A 15,440-nucleotide genomic window follows, 5' to 3' on the forward strand; every position below is an offset into this window, starting at 1 on the left:
TTTGTTGTCATACGCCCTCTCGAATGGTACCTTCCAGAGTGGGTGGTCTTACCGCTACGCCTTACTGGTACATCCCAGGACAGAACTGTTTCATCTCGCGCGCCCCTTGGTGGTGAGACTGGGGAACAGCCGATGTAGATGCCGGTGGACCATTAGAGGGTGATCCTCCAAGGGCGGAAAGGCAAAGTTAGGATGAAAACCCCACCGATTGCTGCAATCTTGGACTCAGAAAAATGTCTTCCGAAACTGAAGATTACTTCTGTGTAGTGGCCACTATCGTAAGAGGAAGCATTGAAAGCATTTTCTGTGTGCTGGGCATTGTGCTTGTTTGTGCTTTCCTGTTTAATACAGAATAGGTCTCAATGGGGAAAGCCAGCCGCAGTCCCACAGCGGGCAGGGGAGAGAAATTTTTGGCTGAGATCTGAAGGTGTGGAGGTTGGAAGGCCTCTGTCGTTGACTGCGAGTAATATGTGAGAAGGACAACAGGACTTTCCATTCTGTTAGGAAAGGGGTCAACTCCGAGGGGACCCAAGGACACCGCGTAGCTGAGATAAAGACCATGGCTTTGTCACCGGCTTGTCCTCCTTGAATATGAGCCCTAGCAGAATCCTCAGCCTGTCTAGCTATGCCTCTCTCAACAAGTTTAAATTTGCTTATTCATACCGACATTCATTCATCCTCTCCACAGTTTCTGTCAAGCACAACTATGTGTGTTAGGAAAGAGAAAATCTTCTTTGGCTTCATGGAACTTCCATTGTGTTGGGGTCATACAGCCCCAAAAGATAAGTAATTTATCGGGTGTTCATAACTGCTGTGATTAACATTAAACTGGGATAGTGAAATAGAGCGAGGGGATGATATCTAGAAAGAGTAGCCAGGGAAGTTCCTTCTAAGATTGTGACATGTGAGCAAAAGCCTAGACAAATGCCTATCTGGGTGAAAAGTACCCCAGACAGAGTTAAGGCCAGTGGAAAAACTGGGGAGTGGAACTCAGTGTAGTGTGTATGAAAAGAGTGAAGAGGGCTATGTGACTGTCACAGCATGATGGAGGGAGAGCCAGGAGATCCGATGAGAGTAGTGATGAGGGGCGGGTCCCCTAGGGCCATCTGGCTACAGGGGGAACTTTGACTTGATCCACAGGTTTCTTACCAGAGAAGCCCCAGGGTTCTTTCAGAGGCCCAGATCACACAATGATTGTTGAGGAGCTCTAGATTCATCCCAGGAAAACCACAGACCCTCTGAAGTTGAACATTCCTTTTCTGGAATCCCCTACACTCAAGGGGAATCCCCCGCTACTGCTCCCAGTGAACATCCGTGTCAATTGATGATACCCTCAGGAGAGACCGAGAAAGGACCCTCACGGAATGAGTGAGATCACAGTCAGTCTCGTAAAGACAAAGAGGGAGGATGTAACAGGCACAGAGATGGCAGGCAGAAAGACAAAGTTAGAACATTGGACAGGGTCAGAGAGACTGTTTCTGGCAACAAAGGATCCCCAATTAGCAGCCACCTATGGGCCCCCAGCCCTGCTACTGGATGATGTGCCTATCTCTTCAGGAGGAAAGAAGCTGCTCCCCACCCCCACCCCCCCAGGGACTGTCTCTAAGAAATGATTCTGTTGCCCGTGGCCTGCGTCTTAATCATGCTCCCTTGGCACACATCAGGGTCCTCTGCTCTGATCAAGACATGGAGATGTTCCAGTCATGGGGAGGCTCATGCTGAACACAGGGTCCCTCACAACCTGTCCAGCCCTGACTGCCCTCCTGCTGACCTCAGTGCCAATGAATGCTTTGATGGGGGAAAGAGAGGCAGGGATCTCTGCATTTGTGGTGGAGCCTCATGCAAATTGGTGAATGTGAGGTTTCCCCCCAACTGCTTGGAGGTTCACCACCACGTCCCCAGGGAATGTGTAGATTACATTCCATATGTCAGGCAAGAAGCTGGGTGTGTGATGGGGAGACACAGAGACATATCCTGACAGTGAGACAGTCACGGGGTCCTTGTGGCCTGTGCCAATGCCCCCCTCCCCCACTACCTGGCCAGGGTTCTGCCGAGTCTTCCCTGCCTCCTCCAAGGAGCCCAAGCCTGCATCCAGTTCCTCCTGTCCTCAAGAGCCGAGACCATCCATCTGTACTGGGCCTTGTGCTCCCATCTGCAAATGGTGGCCTCTTTGTCGTGGGTTGGGGAGACTGTCTGAGTGAGTGTGTGTACACAGTTTTTTCACAGGGCCCCTAACAAAGGTGGTAGTCATGTCAGGAAGTATTGTTCTTATCAGTATTGTTACTGCAGCCTCCCGTGTACTGCACATGACTTGCCCTCCCTGAGGATGGGGCCACAAGCTTTTATCTCTGTAGGGAGGCATGGTAGAAATCGCAGCAAGTGTGATATCACAGGTCTACTTCTAAGACCCATGAGAATGGGGTCCATCCAGCCTTCCTCTTAAGACTACTCTGATATGCAGATACATGAACAACTCAGAGACCCAACCCTCTGGACAAAACCCTCCCAAATAGTTCAGAGACTTCATGCCTGGGACAGAGATCCACGAACAGTTCAGAGAGCACTCATCCTGGACAGCAACCCAAAACAGCTCAAATACACCACACCTGAGGACACAGACCCTAACCATCTTAGTCAATTCCAGCTCTCAGTTCAGTTCAGTCGTTCAGTCATGTCCAACTCTTCGAGACCAGCATGCTCTCTGTGGACTGCAGCCTGCCAGGCCTCCCTGTCCATCGCCAACTCCCGGAGTTTACTCAAACTCATGTCCATTGAGTCAGTGATGCCATCCAACCATCTCATCCTCTGTCATCCCTTCTCCTCCCACCTTCAATCTTCCCAGCATCAGGGTCTTTTCAAATGAGTTAGTTCTTCGCATCAGGTGGCCAAAGTATTGGAGCTTCAGTTTCAGCATCAGTCCTTCCCATGAATATTCAGGACTGATTTCCTTTAGGACGGACTGGTTGGACCTCCTTGCAGTCTAAGGGACTCTCAAGAGTCTTCTCCAGCACCACAGTTTGAAAGCATCAATTCTTCGGCACTCAGCTTTCTTTATAGTCCAACTCTCACATCCATACATGACTACTGGGAAAACCATAGTCTTGACTAGATGGACCTTTGTTGGCAAAGTAATGTTTCTGCTTTTAACATGCTGTCTAGGTTGGTCCTAATTTTTCTTCCAAGGAGCAAGCATCTTTTAATTTCATGGCTGCAGTCACCATCTGCAGTGATTTTGGAGCCACCCAAAATAAAGTCTGTCACTGTTTCCACTGTTTCTCCATCTATTTGCCATGAATGATGGGACCAGATGCCATGATCTTAGTTTTCTGAATATGGAGTTTTAAGCCAACTTTTTCACTCTCCTCTTTCACTTTCTTCAAGGGATTCTTTAGTTCTTCTTCGCTTTCTGCCATAAGGGTGGTGTCATCTGTATATCTGAGGTTATTGATATTTCTCCTGGCAATATTGATTCCAGCTTGTGCTTCATCCAGCCCAGCGTTTCTCATGATATACTCTGCATATAAGTTAAATAAGCCGGGTGACAATATACAGCCTTGAGTTACCCCTTTTCCCTCTTTGGAACCAGTCTGGTTTTCCATGTCCAGTTCTGGTTGTTGCTTCCTGACCTGCCTACATATTTCTCAAGAGGCAGGTCAGGTGATCTGGTATTCCCATCTCTTTCAGAATTTTCCAGAGTTTGTTGTGGTCCACACAGTCAAAGGCTTTGGCATAGTCAATAAAGCAGAAGGAGATGTTTTTCTGGAACTCTTTTGTTTTTTCTTTGATCCAAAGGATGTTGGCAATTTGATCTCTGGTTCCTCTCCCTTTTTCTAAATCTAGCTTGAACATCTGGCTTCAAGTAAATTCAGATCCTGAAACAGCATTACTCACAGCCAGTTTTACAAGTGTTAAGTTGTAACCAATGTGGTTACTGACCTAAAGTGCATTCTGAAGGAATTTAGGGGGAAGAACCATATGAGGCACACTCTGCTTTGGACAAGTTGGCCTTTATTTTTTTACAGATACCTCAGGAAAAGGTTCAGTGACCCTAGAGTCTTGCATCTTCCACACACAGAAAAGCATGAAAATAATGAACTTGTGACATCTGATCTCTGTGTTTCACAGTAATCTTTAACCAATATGTACACTTGAGTGCATGTGCTTCCTCGGCAAAAATCATACTGATTTCTCTGCTACCTCCTCCAAGCAGTTTCCTCCGAGCTCACGGAGGAGCTGTGTCCTGGATTGTAGTTCCGAGAAGACTCCAAATCCAGCTTAAACTCACATCTCTCCTGTTGTATGCTCTTCTTTAAGTAGACGCAGCTCTATCGAACAGCTCTCCTTTAGCTCGCCGGCTACACGCACCTCCCCCAGAGCCTACAGCCTGCAGCCTGGGACACAGAGCCCCACATCTTTTCCTCTGGGCTGCGATGCTGGCATTTGCACTGAGTCTCTGTTCAGTCAACCCCAAGGGAGAGAGGCCTCCAGTCCTGCTGTCCCTGCAGTCTGCATTCACCAGGATGTCCTCCTGAGGAAGGCAGATTCATCCCAGGGGTGGGGATTGCCTGACAGCTGAGGGGTTCTGAAATTGATTTCCCATGTCTGGGTCCTCAGAATGGACTTAACCCACCCTAGTCACCTCTGGTCGTGGTGACTTTGTATCCTGCCCTACGGGAGGTTCAGAGTGAATCCCAGATCCACAGAACGAGTCCCAGGGACCTGGTCCTCTCTGTCATGTCTCAGCACACACTGTGGGCTACTGAATTCTGGAGAGAGGAGAGGTCTTCCGCTCACTGTGCCTATGACTGCTGTCTCACATCCCTCTAATCATCTGTCATTTTCCAGAGTCCCTCTCCTGGTGACAGCTGCCACAAATCCTCTCTGTCCCCAAATCTCCACCCTCTCCCCTCACCTTCCACTAGGCCTCCCTCCCACTCCAGGAGCCTCTTTAGCCCCTCTCCTAACTCTGCTCACAGGGCCTCAGTTACATCCTCACCCCATTTGTGGCCTCTCAGCAAGCACCTGCGCTGCCTCAGACGATCCCCTGAGGACCTTGCCTGCTCCCTGCATTCTGCAGGACCTCTCTACTGCCCCTACATAGGTGTCTGTTTTAATGTCCCGGTGAGGGCTGAACTGAACATCTCTCCAGGATCCAGAGAAAATCCAGACCGAAACCAGGCGTCCAAGGCACTTCCCTCAGGGCTGGGGGGAAATGGAGGGGGTCTCTGAGAGAAAGAGCTGGACTCAAGGTCCTGCAGGGGTGACAGGGTTTTCTTCAAGTGAGATGGCACCTTAGAAGTGCTTAGGACACTGCAACTCAGACGCTTGATTGCCTCAAACTGAAAGATGCACTCACGGATGCCAGCTGACTCCTAGAGTGACCGCACTGAAGCAGCCACTGAGGCAGGGTGGAGATGCACCAGGGGTAAGCCTGATACCGTCCCAGACTAGTGTCCAGTCCCTCACTATTAAAACCTTGCTTGCCTCTGATGCCACCCCAGGTGCAATCAGAGTAACCTTCCAGAATACCTCCCAAGATAAGACCGCTGGGGGAAACATTCATTTCCTGAGTGCCTGTGCACGACCTGAGTATATTCCTGACAATAATAAGACCGGTAGGAATATAAAACCAAGATGTTCCTTCCTAGTGTCACCATGTTGCAGAAATGAGTACTCGAGAAACCAAGAACTAAACTTGGAGTGTTGGAGAACTCAGGTTTATTACGCTGCTGGGCCCAGAGGAATTAACACTCCAAGCTCTGAGGCTGGAACAAAGGTATTACAGGGTTTTTATAGACAGACTGTAGTGGGCAATACTAGCTGTTAATAGGCTGGTTTAAATTAAGGGGTTTCACAAGCGTGGGGGGACAGCAGTCAAGATGGGGAGGGGGATGCCTGGCCTGGATCCTCACGATTAAGCAGATTTGCAGGGGCTGGCATTTGCAAACAGCAGGAGAAGGGTGAGTGAGATAAACCCCAGTTCCTAGTATTGTGAGTCCCCACTTTCTGAGACTACATGACCTATGTGATCTAGACTTTGCAAGTGGCAAGCTGAGTTACCGAGGCAGAAGGAAAAGGAGGTTATGTAAAATTTGAACTTCACCCCTTCAACCACACCAGCACAAGTGATAGCAAAAGAGGTGGGGAAGGGCTGGCCAGTAAGGAAAAAGTGATTTTTGTCCTCGAGTTATTAGGGCCAGTCCTTCCAGTTCATTCCCACTGATTCCACAGAAAGAATATCTAAGGAGTTGGGACAAAAGCCACTGGAGAGCCTCCTCTGGTCCACTAAGAGCCAGCGTCACCAAAGGAAGAAGCCTGCTGTACTTCTATCTGAGTAACCTTTAACCTCAGAGATGCTCTTGGAGCTAGAGCTCCATCTAGCTTCCGAACTTTTGACTCCTAGCGAGGCTAGGCGCTTCCTGAGTACCAATCCAAGTTTGGGACCTAAGTAACACACAGTAACAGCATAGATTACAAGTCCCTTGAAAGTCTATGATCCAACAGATTAGGTTAGTAGTTCTAATTCCCAGGAAGTTATGAAATGGTCAAAGAGACCAAAAAGTTTGATTGAGAAAGGTGAGTTTGGTCCACATGCTTTGCGCATTTCTGGCCGTTCCTGAAGGAGACTTTGGGTGTCTCTTGGCATTGGCAGGTCGGTTAAACCCCCGATAAGGCTCCCCCTTTCGGGGCTGCCTTTGGTCATCACAAAACCTCAAAACCGCAGAGCAGGGCTCCTCATTTGCTTTGTGCAGGGCATGCCATTTATTTACACAGGCACACCGTAGAGTTAGTAAAGTACAACAGAAAACGTGTTTGCTAGGAGAACAAAGAACTAGAGGTCCAAGCGTCCTTACTCTGTCCTGAAGAATCCCGGAGGAGCCCCCAAGATGAAAGGTTGTTTCTAAACCATGAAAGACGATGGGATTCTTGGCCTCTGGAGGAGAAGGATTCGATCCGGGGCCAGGGTTGAGGCTTGATCGCTCAGAGATTTTGTATAATAAAGTTTTATTAAAGTATAAAAGAGATAGAGAAAGCTTCTGACATAGACATCAGAAGGGGGCAGAGAGAATGCCCCCCTGCTAGTCTTTAGCTGGATGTTTTATGTCTCTTAGAAAGTTATTAATCAGATAAGAGAGACACCTCAAGGCTGACGGAGTTTCACCAGGCCCCTCTCCCATAATATGCATTTTTTTTTTTTTACTTTACAATATTCTATTGGTTGGTTTTGCCATACATTGACATGAATCCGCCCCGGGTGTACATGTGTTCCCCTTCTTGAACCCCCCTCCCACCTCCCTCTTCCCCATATCCTCCCTCTGGGTCATCCCCGTGCACCAGCCCCGAGCATCCTGTATCATGCGTCAAACCTGGACTGGTGATTCGTTTCACATATGATAATATGCATGTTTCAATGCCATTCTCCCAAATCATCCCACCTTCACCCTCTCCCACAGAGTCCCAAAGACTGTTCTATACACCAGTGTCTCTTTTGTTGTCTCGTATACAGAGTTAAGGTTACCCTCTTTCTAAATTCCATATATATGCGTCCAGTTCAGTTCAGTTCAGTCGCTCAGTCGTGTCCGACTCTCCGTGACCCCATGAATCACAGCACGCCAGGCCTCCCTGTCCATCAGCAACTCCCGGAGTTCACTCAAACTCATGTCCACAGAGTCGGTGATGCCATCCAGCCATCTCATTCTCTGTCGTCCCCTTCTCCTCCCGCCCCCAACCTTTCCCAGCATCAGAGTCTTTTCCAGTGAGTCAACTTGTCGCATGAGGTGGCCAAAGTATTGCAGTTTCAGCTTTAGCATCAGTCCCTCCAATGAACATCCAGGATTGATCTCCTTTAGAATGGACTGGTTGGATCTCCTTGCAGTATAAGGGACTCTCAAGAGTCTTCTCCAACACCACAGTTCAAAAGCATCAATTCTTCAGCGATCAGCTTTCTTCACAGTCCAACTCTCACATCCATACATGACCACTGGAAAAACCATAGCCTTGACTAGACGGGCCTTTGTTGGCAAAATAATGTCTCTGCGTTAGTATACTGTATTGATGTTTTTCTTTCTGGCTTACTTCATTCTGTATAATAGGCTCCAGTTTCATCCACCTCATTAGAACTGATTCAAATGTATTCTTTTTAATGGCTGAAAAATACTCCATTGTGTATATGTACCAAAGCTTTCTTATCCATGTGTCTGCAGATGGACATCTAGGTTGCTTCCATGTCCTCGCTATGCTGCAATGAACATTGGAGTTCATGTGTCTCTTTCAATTCTGGTTTCCTTGGTGTGTATGCCCAGGAGTGCGATTGCTGGATCATATGGCAGTTCCATTTCCAGTTTTTTGAGGAATCTCCACACTGTTCTCCATAGTGGCTGTACTAGTTTGCATTCCCACCAACAGTATAAGAGGGTTCCCTGCTCTCCACACCTCTCCAGCATTTATTGCATGTAGACTTTTGGATAGCAGCCATTCTGACTGGTGTGAAATGGTATCTCATTGTGATTTTGATTTGCATTTCTCTGATTATGAGGGATGTTGAGCATTTTTTCATGTGTTTGTTAGCCATCTGTATGTCTTCTTTGGAGAAATGTCTGTTTAGTTCTTTGGCCCATTTTTGATTGGGTCGTTTATTTTTCTGGAATTGAGCTGCAGGAGCTGCTTGTATGTTTTGGAGATTAATTCTTTGTCAGTGTTTCATTTGCTATTATTTTCTCCCATTCTGAAGACTGTCTTTTCACTTTGCTTATAGTTTCCTTTGCTGTGCAGAAGCTTTTAATTTTAATTAGGTCCCATTTGTTTACTTTTGGTTTTATTTCCAATATTCTTGGAGGTGGGTCATGGAGGATCCTGCTGTGATTTATGTCGGAGAGTGTTTTGCCTATGTTCTCCTCTAGGAGTTTAATAGTTTCTGGTCTTACATTTAGCTCTCTAATCCATTTTGAGTTTATTTTGGTGTATGGTGTTAGGAAGTGTTTTAGTTTCATTCTTTTACAAGTGGCTGACCAGTTTTCCCAGTACCACTTGTTAAAGAGACTGTCTTTTCTCCATTTTATATTCTTGCCTCCTTTGTCAAAGATAAGGTGTCTATAAGTGCGTGGATTTATCTCTGGGCTTTCTATTTTGTTCCATTGATCTATATTTCTGTCTTTATGCCAGTAGAACATAAAGAACTAGAACAAATGAAAATTTTTATACTTTTCCACAGTAGTGAAGAAACAAATGTAACACTGTCCTTTTTATTTACTTCACTTAAACAGTAACAGTGATAACAACTGTTTGGCTATCCTATATTCAGAATATTATTTCAAACCAACACATTTAAATGATATTTTTTGGGAATTTTTATTTCAGTTTTTGTGTATTTTGTTTTTCTTAAGGTGTTTTTTGTTGTTAAATGTTTTACTAGAAGTGTACACAGTTTTGCCTTCTACTGAAAACTACCTTCTAATAGGTTAAAATGATTTCATTTGTTCTGAACACAGTGTCCTTGTTTTCCTGTATAATGGGAAGACTAGTGTGTTTTTAAAATACTGGTAATATGTTTGAAAAGTCTATAAAGTCTTGAGAAGATTAACTGAAGGTAAGCCAAAGGGTCTCCCTTAGTGTTCTTGTTTTAGTCCATTTTATAAAACTGTAGTCCATTTTATGAAACTTGTATACCTCTCCTATCATCGAAATAAAATTCTGCTAAGTAACTTTAATGTTATATTTATATTATCGGTGAAGGGCAACCATTTGCTTGAAAGAAGTTAAACTGAAACCATCTATGCTGTTCTTATATTGTGTATTTGACTGTTAAAGTTCTGTCAATAAAGTTTCTTTTTCTACTTGCATATTTTTTTGTTAAATTTATTGCTGGGTATTTAATGTTATTGAAAATTCATGGTGCGTGATTTTTATTGCCTAGTTGAACATGTATGTAGAGATAGAATGTTTGTATATAGGTTTTCTGTCCAATAATTCCTCTATATATGCATATTAATTTCAAAAATTTATATCTAGATTCTTTTTGCTTTTCAAAATTTACTATTATATTTGAAATTAACAATTTGTACTGCCTTAAGCCTTATATCTTTTCTCATTTGGCAGCACTGAGCAACACTAGCCAGAATAGTCTTGACTAAAACAGGTGATAATCGGCATTTTTCCTGGTAGGAAATGAAAAATGTTCTCAATTTCAACCTGTTTACTTTGCTCTTTTGTAGATATACTTTATCAGAGAAAGTTCCATTCTATTCCTAGTTTCCTGTCTTGAATATAGATTAATTTTCATCAATTGAGATGATCACAGAATTTTTTCACCTCAGTTTTTCTATTAATGTTGTGAATTACATTGTTTATTATATAGTGAATTACATAAACCACCCTCTCACTTCTAGGGTTAAAAAAATTTGTTCATGACGTAGTGTTTAGGAGTATCTATATGTTAATACATACCCATATATACCCACATATCAAATAATCATATAAAAGCCTTTGGTCTCTTGAATAAACGGGTTTACAAAATGTGCCACCCAAATCTCATAAGGTGTCCCTGATGAAATCATTAACAGAGAAACATTTTTTAAAAGTTAATGTACTTGTATTGTCCTATAGAGTAAAGGAATGCCAAAGCCATTGTTAAAGGTTATAGGGAGACAGAGAAAAACAAACTGCTGTCAAATTCCATGGCAGAGATTTAAAGATGGCGAAGGAGTAGGTGGAGGTGGAGTACATCTCTCTCCACGGATACATCAGGAATACACCTCAGACACAGAAGTGCATGCAGAACACCAACTGAGAGCAGACAGGAGTACCTGACCAGTGGATAAGATTGTATAGAAGCATGCAAAACTCAGTAGGATGAAGGAACTAGGGGGGAAAACAGGAGTGTCAGTAAGACTGGACCTGCCATGGGTGGGTGGGGGAACTGAATCAGGGGTCTAATCCCTGCATTGGGGCAATTGTCTGAGTCAGAAGAGAATTAAGGCTGAGAGTGAAACAGCTGATCTGTGGAAGCTTAAATGGAATGAGAATCAAACATCCTTGCCACAGCCATACATACCCTGGACAGGGATGCAGGTGCCCTGGAAGGTGCAGTGGCTGGGAGCTGGAGTTTAGGGATTGTGGAGCAATCCCAGGGTGAGAGCCGCTCTTGATGGTGCAGAGACGGATGGAGGGGATGTGAAGGAGGAGATTCTGGTGGGAAATGCCTGTGGAGGAAAGCCAGGCAGCCATGGAAGCAAGGCGATACTGCTGAGTCATGTGTGGGGGTGGTGCAGCCATCACCGTGGCCTCTCTCTCCCCATACACCAGCATTGGCAGCTGAACAGTAGAGAGGCTGACCCAGAGAGTGCGTGACACACTGAGCTACAGAGTAGGACCGCACCCAGGGTGCTCTTTCAAGTGCCTGATGTGCCAATATACAGAGTAGGAACCCAGCCAAGGGGGCCCCTCTATGTGCCTGATGCACTGACCAACAGAGAAGGACCCCAGGCAAGGGAGCCCTCTAAGTGCCTGAACGGGCAGAGCTACAGAGAAACACTGGCCAAAGAGGCCTTCTGATCACCAGCTAGGAGAGGCTCAAAAAAAGACTCTGAGAGGGCATTAAATTCTGCGACAGAGGCAGTCCATGTCCCTGCACACTGGATGCCGCCAGTAACAGGGTAACAGGCAGGAAGGCCAGGGGTCTCCAAACGGAGGAAATAGGCTGCAAGTGTCAGACATTTTTATCTCTCTTAATCGTCAGGAGGAAACGAACTAGCGATATTTTTTTCCATCTCTATACAAATTTAATGGTCATCTGAGTTAAATTCACCCATTCCAGTCTATTTCAGTTCACTGATTCCTAGAATGTCTACGTTCACTCTTGCCATCTCCTGTTTGAGCACTTCCAATCTGCCTTGATTCATGGACCTAACATTCCAGGTTCCTATGCAATATTGCTCTTTACAGCATCGGACCTTGCTATCACCAGTCACATCCACAACTGGGTATTGGTTTTGTTTTGGCTCCATCCCTTCATTCCTTCTGGAGTTATTTCTCCACTGATCTCCAGTAGCATACTGGGCACCTACCGACCTGGGGAATTCCTCACTCAGTATCCTATCATTTTGCCTTTTCATACTGTTCATGGGGTTCTCAAAGCAAGTATACTGAAGTGGTTTGCCATTCCCTTCTCCAGTGGACCACATTCGGCTGTGGTCCATGTGATCAGATCGACTAGTTTTCTGTGATTATGATTTCAGTTTGTCTGCCCTCTGATGCCCCCTCGCAATACCTACCGTCTTATTTGGCTTTCTCTTACCTTGGCCGTGGGATATCTCTTCACAGCTGCTCCAACAAAGCACAGCCACTGCACCTTACCTTGGACGAGGTGTATCTCCTCAAGGGCGCCCCTCCTGACCTTGAACGTGGAGTAGCTCCTCTCAGCCCTCCTGCGCCCACGCAGCCACCGCCTATTGGACGTGGGGTAGCTCCTCTCAGCTGCCGGCCCTGGCCTTGGGCGTGGGGTAGCTCCTCTTAGCTGTTCTTCTGTGTGTGGTCGGTTGCGCCAGAGCCTGTGCCGCTGGAGCTGGCGTCTCTCGCATCTGCGCCGCCAGAGCCTGCGCTTTATTTTTTTGGGGTCCAAAATCACTGCGGATGCTGATTGCAGCCATAAAATTAAAAGACGCTTACTCCTTGGAAGGAAAGTTATGACCAACCTAGATAGTATATTAAAAAGCAGAGACATTACTTTGCCAACAAAGGTGCGTATAGTCAAGGCTATGATTTTTCCAGGGGTCATGTACGGATGTGAGAGTTGGACTGTGAAGAAAGCTGATCGCCGAAGAATTGATGCTTTTGAACTGTGGTGCTGGAGAAGACTCTTGAGAGTCCCTTGGACAGCAAGGAGATCCAACCAGTTCATTCTAAAGATCAATCCTTGGTGTTCCTTGGAAGGACTGATGCTGAAGCTGAAACTGCAATACTTTGGACACCTCATGCGATGAGTTGACTCACTGGAAAAGACTCTGATGCTGGGAAGGATTGGGGCTGGGAGGAGAAGGGGATGGCAGAGAATGAGATGGCTGGATGGCATCACCAACTCGATGGACATGAGTTTGGGAGAACTCCAGGAGTTGGTGATGGACAGGGAGGCCTGGCGTGCTGTGTTTCATGGGGTTGCAAAGAGTCGGACACGACTGAGTGACTGAACTGAACTGAACTGATACAAATTTAAAAGGAGGTTTCTCTTAAAATACTGTGTTCCCATAATGACACCTGGTTTCACCTGAAGTTAACTATTCTCAAACCTTGAGTTAACCAATGCATTTTTCTTATGGGAATGTTTGCCTTAAGCTATGTTAATGTACTATACATTTACCCCAAACTCTGTCTTCAAGTTGGTTCTGCCTAATGGCTCAGAACCTACTTGTCATCTGAACCTACTGGCTCAGAACCAGTATGTTATACTCAGACATTGTTCCCCTAATCTATGTAAATGAAACTATTTGTATGGTAATCTGTCCTTCTACAAGATTCAAGTCAATTTTTTTATGGCCAGGATGAATTGTCTGGTGCTAAGATTATCCCAAAATACATCTTATGGATGAGGGGCCTGGTGCCATTTTGAGTTTTAAGACATTCTTTTCTTTCATTAACAGACTGCTAGTGACTATATAACATCCAGCTGAAGACTAGCAGGGGGGTACTCTTTCTGCCCCTTTCTGATGCCTATGTCAGAAGCTTTCCCTATCTTCTTTATACTTTAATAAAACTTTATTACACAAAATCTCTGAGCGGTCAAGCCTCGTCTCTGGCCCTGGATTGAATTCTTCTCCTCCACAGGCCAAGAATCCCAACATGTTTTCGTGGGTCAACAGCAACCTTTCACCAGGATCCACACAAGCCAAGCAGCTGTGCCAACTGTCACTGGGGCAGAGCTGCCACAGGCAAAAAAAAATCTTGGATTTATGCACGCAGAGTTGCTTTGGTCGTGTCCAACTCTTTGCAACCGTGTAGACCTGTGGCCTGCCAGGCTTCTCTGTTAGGGGGTTCTCCTGGAGCGTATTATGTAATACTGGTTGCCATACCCTTCTAGTGCACTATATTTCCTGCTGCCCTAGCCGCCAACTCCCCTGAGTACCTGGTGTTCCCAGAACCCCTGAGACCCAAGCAGCTGCACCACCTCCACACTTGGCTCTCATAGAGGCAAACCCAAGTCTTCCAGGACAGCCTCAGGAGCAAAATCCAGTGGACAACCCACGTGCAGAGGTGGAAGTAAAACCACAATTGAAACCCAGGGGCAGTGTAGCTAAGGAAGAAGACCCAAAAACTTCCCAACGGCTGCACAAGCTGCAGATTAAATCCACACGATCAACTAGGCAGACTCTCTATGGAAGATATAAAAGGACATTGGGAGCTACCACGAAAGGAAACGCAGTAGTTCTGATAGCTGTGGACACTGGGGACAAGAACACGCAGACGTAGGACCAGATTAAAATCTGAGCAACAAGTAACATAAAAGGGAAACCCAGTACATTTAACAGCTGATCTTTCAGCAGAAACTCTGCAGGGCAGAAGGGAATGCAGGATATATTTAACGTACTAAAAGGGAAAGATCTACAGACAAGATTACTGTACCTGACAAAGATCTCATTCAAAATTGGTGGAGAAATAAAAAGCTTTCCAGACAAGCAAAACTAAGAAACTTTAATACCACCAAACCAGCTTTACAACAAATGTTAAAGGGACTTATAGAGTCAAGAAATACAAGAGAAGAAAAAAGATCTACAAAATCAACCCCAAACAATTACGAAAATGGCAATAGGAACATAAATATCAATAATTACTTTAAATGTAAATGGATTAAGTGCTCCAATCAAAAGGCACAGACTGGCTGAATGGATGCAAAATCAAGGCCCATATATATGCTGTCTACAAGATAACCTACTTCAGACCTCAAGATACATATAGACTGAAAATGAGAGGTTGGAAACATATATTCCATGCAAATGGGAAGCAAAAGAAAGCTGGAGTAGCAATCTTTATATCGGACAAAATAGACCTTGAAGTAAAGAAGATTACAAAAAGTAAGGAAGGACACTACATAATGATCAAGGGATCAATCCAAGAGGAAGACGTAACAATTGTAAGGAGATCCAACCAGTTCATTCTAAAGGAGATCAGTCCTGGGTGTTCATTGGAAGGACTGATGCTAAAGCTGAAACTACAATACTTTGGCTACCTCATGCGAAGAGTTGACTCACTGGAAAAGACTCATGCTGGGAGGGATTGGGGGCAGGAGGAGAAGGGGACGACAGAGGATGAGATGGCTGGATGGCATCACTGACTCTATGGACATGAGTTTGAGTGAACTCCGGGAGTTGGTGTTGGACAGGGAGGCCTGGTGTGCTGTGATTCATGGGGTCACAAAGTGTCAGACACGACTGAGTGACTGAACGGAACTGATG

The 15,440-nt window shown here is 45.4% G+C and overlaps 1 protein-coding gene across 1 annotated transcript in view; it reads left to right on the top strand.

Moving 5' to 3' along the window:
• Positions 1-15,440, top strand: part of LOC148773299 (P antigen family member 2-like) — a 66,380-nt gene that overhangs the window by 236 nt on the left and 50,704 nt on the right. The gene's annotated exons all lie outside the window — the stretch shown is intronic.

Source organism: Moschus berezovskii, chromosome X, assembly GCF_049115385.1.
Source record: "Moschus berezovskii isolate FMDL1 chromosome X, NW_MosBer_1.0, whole genome shotgun sequence".
NCBI lineage: Eukaryota > Metazoa > Chordata > Mammalia > Artiodactyla > Moschidae > Moschus > Moschus berezovskii.